The sequence below is a fragment of the Schistocerca gregaria genome, unplaced genomic scaffold, assembly GCF_023897955.1.
Source record: "Schistocerca gregaria isolate iqSchGreg1 unplaced genomic scaffold, iqSchGreg1.2 ptg000327l, whole genome shotgun sequence".
NCBI classification, from domain to species: Eukaryota; Metazoa; Arthropoda; class Insecta; order Orthoptera; family Acrididae; genus Schistocerca; species Schistocerca gregaria.
In genome coordinates, this window is record NW_026061797.1 from 295927 (window position 1) to 304423 (window position 8497).

Below are 8497 nucleotides of genomic sequence, written 5' to 3' on the forward strand. Positions count from 1 at the left end.
TTTTAGTGTCTCCGCATACCGCAGCACGTGACATAGCTTTGCAGACGATAAGTACAACCGTTTCAGAGAGAAGAGCGGCCAATGTGACGATCTGGCTTTAAGTCGATTCGATAACAAATGACGAAAACGGACGGATTTCTCAGGTTTTTACTACATATGAACACTTTTCACATTCTCCCGTGCAACTCGGCTGCTAGTCCTCCTTTCATGCAGAATCTTAAGGTCCTAGCTCATGTCCAAGGCACCAAAGCCTGCTAAAAAGTCAATAATCAATACGTAAAACTTGAATTGTACTACTTCTTACTGGCTATTACATCAACTTAGAAGCTTCATCTGTGTTCTACTACGTTGCTTTTAGTTTCTCCGCATACCGCAGCACGCGACATAGTTTTGCAGATGATAAGTACAACCGTTTCAGAGAGAAGAGCGCCCAATGTGACGATCTGGCTTAAAGTCGATTCGATAACAAATGACGAAAACGGACGGATTTCTCAGGTTTTTACTACATATGAACACTTTTCACATTCTCCCGTGCAACTCGGCTGCTAGTCCTCCTTCATGCAAAATCTTAAGTTCCTAGCTCGTGTCCAAGGCACCAAAGAAGGGTAAAAAGTCAATAACCGATACCTAAAACTTGAATTGGACTACTTCTTACTGGCTATTACATCAACTTAGAAGCTTCATCTGTGTTCTATTATGGCGCTTTTCCTGTTTCCGCCTACGGCAACACGCGACATAGCTTTGCAGACGATAAGTACAACCGTTTCAGAGAGAAGAGCGGCCAATGTGACGATCTGGCTTTAAGTCGATTCGATAACAAATGACGAAAACGGACGGATTTCTCAGGTTTGTACTACATATGAACACTTTTCACATTCTCCCGTGCAACTCGGCTGCTAGTCCTCCTTTCATGCAGAATCTTAAGGTCCTAGCTCATATCCAAGGCACCAAAGCCAGCTAAAAAGTCAATAACCGATACCTAAAACTTGAATTGTACTTCTTCTTACTGGCTATTACATCATCTTAGAAGCTTCATCTGTGTTATACTATGGTGCTTTTAGTGTCTCCGAATACCGCAGTACGCGACATAACTTTGAAGGCGATACGTACAACCGTTTCAGAGAGAAGAGCGGCCAATGTGACGATCTGACTTTAAGTCGATTCGATAACAAATGACGAAAACGGACGGATTTCTAAGGTTTTTACTACATATGAACACTTTTCACACTCTCCCGTGCAACTCGGCTGCTAGTCCTCCTTTCATGAAGAATGTTAAGGTCCTAGCTCATGTCCAAGGCACCAAAGCCAGCTAAAAAGTCAATAATCGATACCTTAAACTTGAATTGTACTACTTCTTACTGGGTATTACATCAACTTAGAAGCTTCATCTGTGTTCTACTATGGTGCTTTTAGTGTCTCCGCATACTGCAACACCCGACATAGCTTTGCAGACGATAAGTACAACCGTTTCAGAGAGAAGAGCGGCCAATGTGACGATCTGGCTTTAAGTCGATTCGATAACAAATGACGAAAACGGACGTATTTCTCAGGTTTTTACTACATTTGAACAGTTTTCACATTCTCCCGTGCAACTCGGCTGCTCGTCCTCCTTTCATGCAGCATATTAAGGTCCTAGCTCATGTCCAAGGCACCAAAGCCAGCTAAAAAGTCAATAATCGATACCTAAAACTTGAATTGTACTACTTCTTACAGGATATTACATCAACTTAGAAGCTTCATCTGTGTTCTACTGTGGTGATTTTAGTGTCTCCGCATACCGCAGCACGAGACATAGCTTTGCAGACGATAAGTACAACCGTTTCAGAGAGAAGATCGGCCAATGTGACGATCTGGCTTTAAGTCGATTCGATAACAAATGACGAAAACGGATGGATGTCTCAGGTTTTTACTACATTTGAACACTTTTCACATTCTCCCGTGCAACTCGGCTGCTAGTCCACCTTTCATGCAGAATATTAAGGTCCTAGCTCATGTCCAATGCACCAAAGCCAGCTAAAAAGTCAATAATCGATACCTAAAACTTGAATTGTACTACTTCTTACTGGATATTACATCAACTTAGAAGCTTCATCTGTGTTCTACTATGGTGCTTATCCTGTTTACGCCTACGGCAACACGCGACATAGCTTTGCAGACGATAAGCACAACCGTTTCAGAGAGAAGAGCGGCCAATGTGACGATCTGGCTTTAAGTCGATTCGCTAACAAATGACGAAAAAGGACGGATTTCTCAGGTTATTACTACATATGAACACTTTTCACATTCTCCCGTGCAACTCGGCTGCTAGTCCTACTTTCATGCAGAATCTTAAGGTCCTAGCTCATGTCCAAGGCCCAAAGCCAGCTAAAAGGTCCATATTCAATACCTAAAACCTGAATTGTACTACTTCTTACTGGCTATTACATCAACTTAGAAGCTTGATCTGTGGTCTACTATGGTGCTTTTAGTGTCTCAGCATCCCGCAGCACACGACATAGCTTTGCAGACGATAAGTACAACTGTTTCAGAGAGAAGAGCGGCCAATGTGACGATCTGGCTTTAAGTCGATTCGATAACAAATGACGAAAACGTACGGATTTCTCAGGTTTTTACTACATATGAACACTTTTCACATTCTCCCGTGCAACTCGGCTGCTTGTCCTCCTTACATGCAGAATCTTAAAGTCCTAGCTCATGTCCAAGGCACCAAAGCTAGCTAAAAAGTCAATAATCGATTCCTAAAACTTGAATTGTACTACTTCTTACTGGCTATTACATCAACTTAGATGCTTCATCTGTGTTCTACTATGGTGATTTTAGTGTCTCCACATACCGCTGCACGCGACATAGCTTTGCAGACGATATGTACAAAGGTTTCAGAGAGAAGAGCGGCCAATGTGACCATCTGGCTTTAAGTCGATTCGATAACAAATGACGAAAACGGACGGATTTCTCAGGTTTTTACTACATATGAACACTTTTCACATTCTCCCGTGCAACTCGGCTGCTAGTCCTCCTTTCATGCAGAATCTTAAGGTCCTAGCTCATGTCCAAGGTACCGAAGCCAGCTAAAGAGTCAATAATCGATACCTAAAACTTGAATTGTTCTACTTCTTACTGGCTATTGCATCAACTTAGAAGCTTCATCTGTGTTCTACTATGGTGATTTTAGTGTCTCCGCATACCGCAGCACTCGACATAGCTTTGCAGACGGTAAGTACAGCCGTTTCAGAGAGAAGAGCGGCCAATGTGACGATCTGGCTTTAAGTCGATTCGATAACAAATGACGAAAACGGACGGATTTCTCAGGTTTGTACTACATATGAACACTTTTCACATTCTCCCGTGCAACTCGGCTGCTAGTCCTCCTTTCATGCAGAATCTTAAGGTCCTAGCTCATGTCCAAGGCACCAAAGCCAGCTAAAAAGTCAATATTCGATACCTAAAACTTGAATTGTACTACTTCTTATTGGGTATTACATCAACGTAGAAGCTTCATCTGTGTTCTATTAAGGTGCTTTTAGTGTCTCCACATACCGCAGCACGCGACATAGCTTTGCAGACGATAAGTACAACCGTTTCAGTGAGAAGAGCGGCCAATGTGACGATCTGGCTTTAAGTCAATTCGATAACAAATGACGAAAACGGACGGATTTCTCAGGTTTTTACTACATATGAACACTTTTCACATTCTCCCGTGCAACTCGGCTGCCAGTCCTCCTTTCATGCAGAATCTTAAGGTCCTAGCTCATGTCCAAGGCACCAAAGCCTGCTAAAAGGTCAATATTCAATACCTAAAACTTGAATTGTACTACTTCTTACTGGCTATTACATCAACTTTGAAGCTTCATCTGTGTTCTACTATGGTGCTTTTAGTGTCTCAGCATACCGCAGCACGCGACATAGCTTTGCAGACGATAAGTACAACCGTTTCAGAGAGAAGAGCGGCCAATGTAACGATCTGGCTTTAAGTCGATTCGATAACAATTGACGAAAACGGACGTATTTCTCAGGTTTTACTACATATGAACACTTTTCACATTCTCCCGTGCAACTCGGCTGCTAGTCCTCCTTCATGCAAAATCTTAAGTTCCTAGCTCGTGTCCAAGGCACCAAAGAAGGGTAAAAAGTCAATAACCAATACCTAAAACTTGAATTGTACTACTTCTTACTGGCTATTACATCAACTTAGAAGCATCATCTGTGTTCTACTATGGTGCTTTTAGTGTCTCCGCATACCGCAGCACGCGACATCGCTTTGCAGACGATAAGTACAACCGTTTCAGAGAGAAGAGCGGAAAATGTGACGATCTGGCTTTAAATCAATTCGATAACAAATGACGAAAACGGACGGATGTCTCAGGTTTTTACTACATATGAAAACTTTTCACATTCTCCCGTGCAACTGGGCTGCTAGTCCTCCTTTTATGCAGAATCTTAAAGTCCTAGCTCATGTCCAAGGCACCAAAGCCATCTAAAAAGTCAATAATCGATACCTAAAACTTGAATTGGACCACTTCTTAATGGCTATTACATCAACTTAGAAGCTTCATCTGTGTTCTATTATGGTGCTTTTCCTGTGTCCGCCTACGGCAACACGCGACATAGCTTTGCAGACGATAAGTACAACCGTTTCAGAGAGAAGAGCGGCCAATGTGACGATCTGGCTTTAAGTCGATTCGATAACAAATGACGAAAACGGACGGATTTCTCAGGTTTGTACTACATATGAACACTTTTCACATTCTCCCGTGCAACTCGGCTGCTAGTCTTCCTTTCATGCAGAATCTTAAGGTCCTAGCTCATGTCCAAGGCACCAAAGCCAGCTAAAAAGTCAATAACCGATACCTAAAACTTGAATTGTACTTCTTCTTACTGGTTATTACTTCATCTTCGAAGCTTCATCTGTGTTCTACTATGGTGCTTTTAGTGTCTCCGAATACCGCAGTACGCGACATAGCTTTGCAGACGATAAGTACAACCGTTTCAGAGAGAAGAGCGGCCAATGTGACGATCTGGCATTAAGTCGGTTCGATAACAAATGACGAAAACGGACGGATTTCTCAGGTTTTTACTACATATGAACACTTTTCACATTCTCCCGTGCAACTCGGCTGCTAGTCCTCCTTTCATGCAGAATCTTAGGGTATTAGCACATGTCCAAGGCACCAAAGCCAGAAAAAAGGTCAATATTCAATACGTAAAACTTGAATTGTACTACTTCTTACTGGCTATTACATCAACTTAGAAGCTTCATCTGTGTTCTACTGTGGTGATTTTAGTGCCTCCGCATACCGCAACACGTGACATAGCTTTGCAGACGACAAGTACAACCGTCTCAGAGAGAAGAGCGGCCAATGTGACGATCTGGCTTTAAGTCGATTCGATAACAAATGACGAAAACGGACGGATATCTAAGGTTTTTACTACATATGAACACTTTTCACATTCTCCCGTGCAACTCGGCTGCTAGTCCTCCTTTCATGCAGAATATTAAGGTCCTAGCTCATATCCAAGGCACCAAAACCAGCTAAAAAGTCAATAATCAATACCTAAAACTTGAATTGTACTACTTCTTACTGGCTATTACATCAACTTAGAAGCTTCATCTGTGTTCTACTACGGTGCTTTTAGTTTCTCCGCATACCGCAGCACGCAACATAGTTTTGCAGACGATAAGTACAACCGTTTCAGAGAGAAGAGCGGCCAAAGTGACGATGTGGCTTTAAGTCGATTCGATAACAAATGACGAAAACGGACGGATGTCTCATTTTTTTACTACATATGAACATTTTTCCCATTCTCCCGTGCAATTCGGCTGCTAGTCCTCCTTTCATGCAGAATCTTAAGGTCCTAGCTCATGTCCAAGGCACCAAAGCCAGCTAAAAGGTCAATATTCAATACCTCAAACTTGAATTGTACTACTTCTTACTGGCTATTACATTAACTTAGAAGCTTGATCTGTATTCTACTATTGTGCTTTTAGTGTTTCAGCATATCGCAGCATGCGACATAGCTTTGCAGACGATAAGTACAACCGTTTCAGAGAGAAGAGCGGCCAATGTGACGATCTGGCTTTAAGTCGATTCGATAACAAATGACGAAAACGGACGGATTTCTCAGGTTTTTACTACATATGAACACTTTTCACATTCTCCCGTGCAACTCGGCTGCTAGTCCTCCTTTCATGCAGAATCTTAAGGTAACAGCTCATGTCCAAGGCACCAAAGCCAGCTAAAAAGTCAATAACCGATACCTAAAACTTGAATTGTACTTCTTCTTACTGGTTATTACTTCATCTTCGAAGCTTCATCTGTGTTCTACTATGGTGCTTTTAGTGTCTCCGAATACCGCAGTACGCGACATAGCTTTGCAGACGATAAGTACAACCGTTTCAGAGAGAAGAGCGGCCAATGTGACGATCTGGCTTTAAGTCGGTTCGATAACAAATGACGAAAACGGACGGATTTCTCAGGTTTTTACTACATATGAACACTTTTCACATTCTCCCGTGCAACTCGGCTGCTAGTCCTCCTTTCATGCAGAATCTTAGGGTATTAGCACATGTCCAAGGCACCAAAGCCAGAAAAAAGGTCAATATTCAATACGTAAAACTTGAATTGTACTACTTCTTACTGGCTATTACATCAACTTAGAAGCTTCATCTGTGTTCTACTGTGGTGATTTTAGTGTCTCCGCATACCGCAACACGTGACATAGCTTTGCAGACGACAAGTACAACCGTCTCAGAGAGAAGAGCGGCCAATGTGACGATCTGGCTTTAAGTCGATTCGATAACAAATGACGAAAACGGACGGATTTCTAAGGTTTTTACTACATATGAACACTTTTCACATTCTCCCGTGCAACTCGGCTGCTAGTCCTCCTTTCATGCAGAATATTAAGGTCCTAGCTCATATCCAAGGCACCAAAACCAGCTAAAAAGTCAATAATCAATACCTAAAACTTGAATTGTACTACTTCTTACTGGCTATTACATCAACTTAGAAGCTTCATCTGTGTTCTACTACGGTGCTTTTAGTTTCTCCGCATACCGCAGCACGCAACATAGTTTTGCAGTCGATAAGTACAACCGTTTCAGAGAGAAGAGCGGCCAAAGTGACGATGTGGCTTTAAGTCGATTCGATAACAAATGACGAAAACGGACGGATGTCTCATTTTTTTACTACATATGAACATTTTTCCCATTCTCCCGTGCAACTCGGCTGCTAGTCCTCCTTTCATGCAGAATCTTAAGGTCCTAGCTCATGTCCAAGGCACCAAAGCCAGCTAAAGGGTCAATATTCAATACCTCAAACTTGAATTGTACTACTTCTTACTGGCTATTACATTAACTTAGAAGCTTGATCTGTATTCTACTATTGTGCTTTTAGTGTTTCAGCATATCGCAGCATGCGACATAGCTTTGCAGACGATAAGTACAACCGTTTCAGAGAGAAGAGCGGCCAATGTGACGATCTGGCTTTAAGTCGATTCGATAACAAATGACGAAAACGGACGGATTTCTCAGGTTTTTACTACATATGAACACTTTTCACATTCTCCCGTGCAACTCGGCTGCTAGTCCTCCTTTCATGCAGAATCTTAAGGTAACAGCTCATGTCCAAGGCACATAAGCCAGCTAAAAGTTCAATATTCAATACCTAAAACTTGAATTCTACTACTTCTTACTGTCAATAATCGATACCTAAATCTTGTATTGTACTACTTCTTACTGGATATTACATCAACTTAGAAGCTACATCTGTGTTCTACTGTGGTGCTTTTAGTGTCTCCGAATACCGCAGTACGCGACAGAGCTTTGCAGACGATAAGTACAACCGTTTCAGAGAGAAGAGCGGCCAATGTGTCGATATGGCTTTAAGTCGATGCGATAACAAATGACGAAAACGGACGGATTTCTCAGGTTTTTACTACATATGAACACTTTTCACATTCTCCCGTGCAACTCGGCTGCTAGTCCTCCTTTCATGCAGAATCTTAAGGTCCTAGCTCATGTCGAAGGCACCAAAGCCAGCTAAAAAGTCAATAATCGATACTTGAATTGTACTACTTCTTGCTGGCTATTACATCAACTTAGAAGCTTGATCTGTATTCTACTATTGTGCTTTTAGTGTTTCAGCATATCGCAGCACGCGACATAGCTTTGCAGACGATAAGTACAACCGTTTCAGAGAGAAGAGCGGCCAATGTGACGATCTGGCTTTAAGTCGATTCGATAACAAATGACGAAAACGGACGTATTTCTCTGGTTTTTACTACATATGAACACTTTTCACATTCTCCCGTGCAACTCGGCTGCTAGTCCTCCTTTCATGCAGAATATTAAGGTCCTAGCTCATGTCCAAGGCACCAAAACCAGCTAAAAAGTCAATAATCAATACCTAAAACTTGAATTGTACTACTTCTTACTGGCTATTACATCAACTTAGAAGCTTCATCTGTGTTCTACTGTGGTGATTTTGTGTCTCCGCAT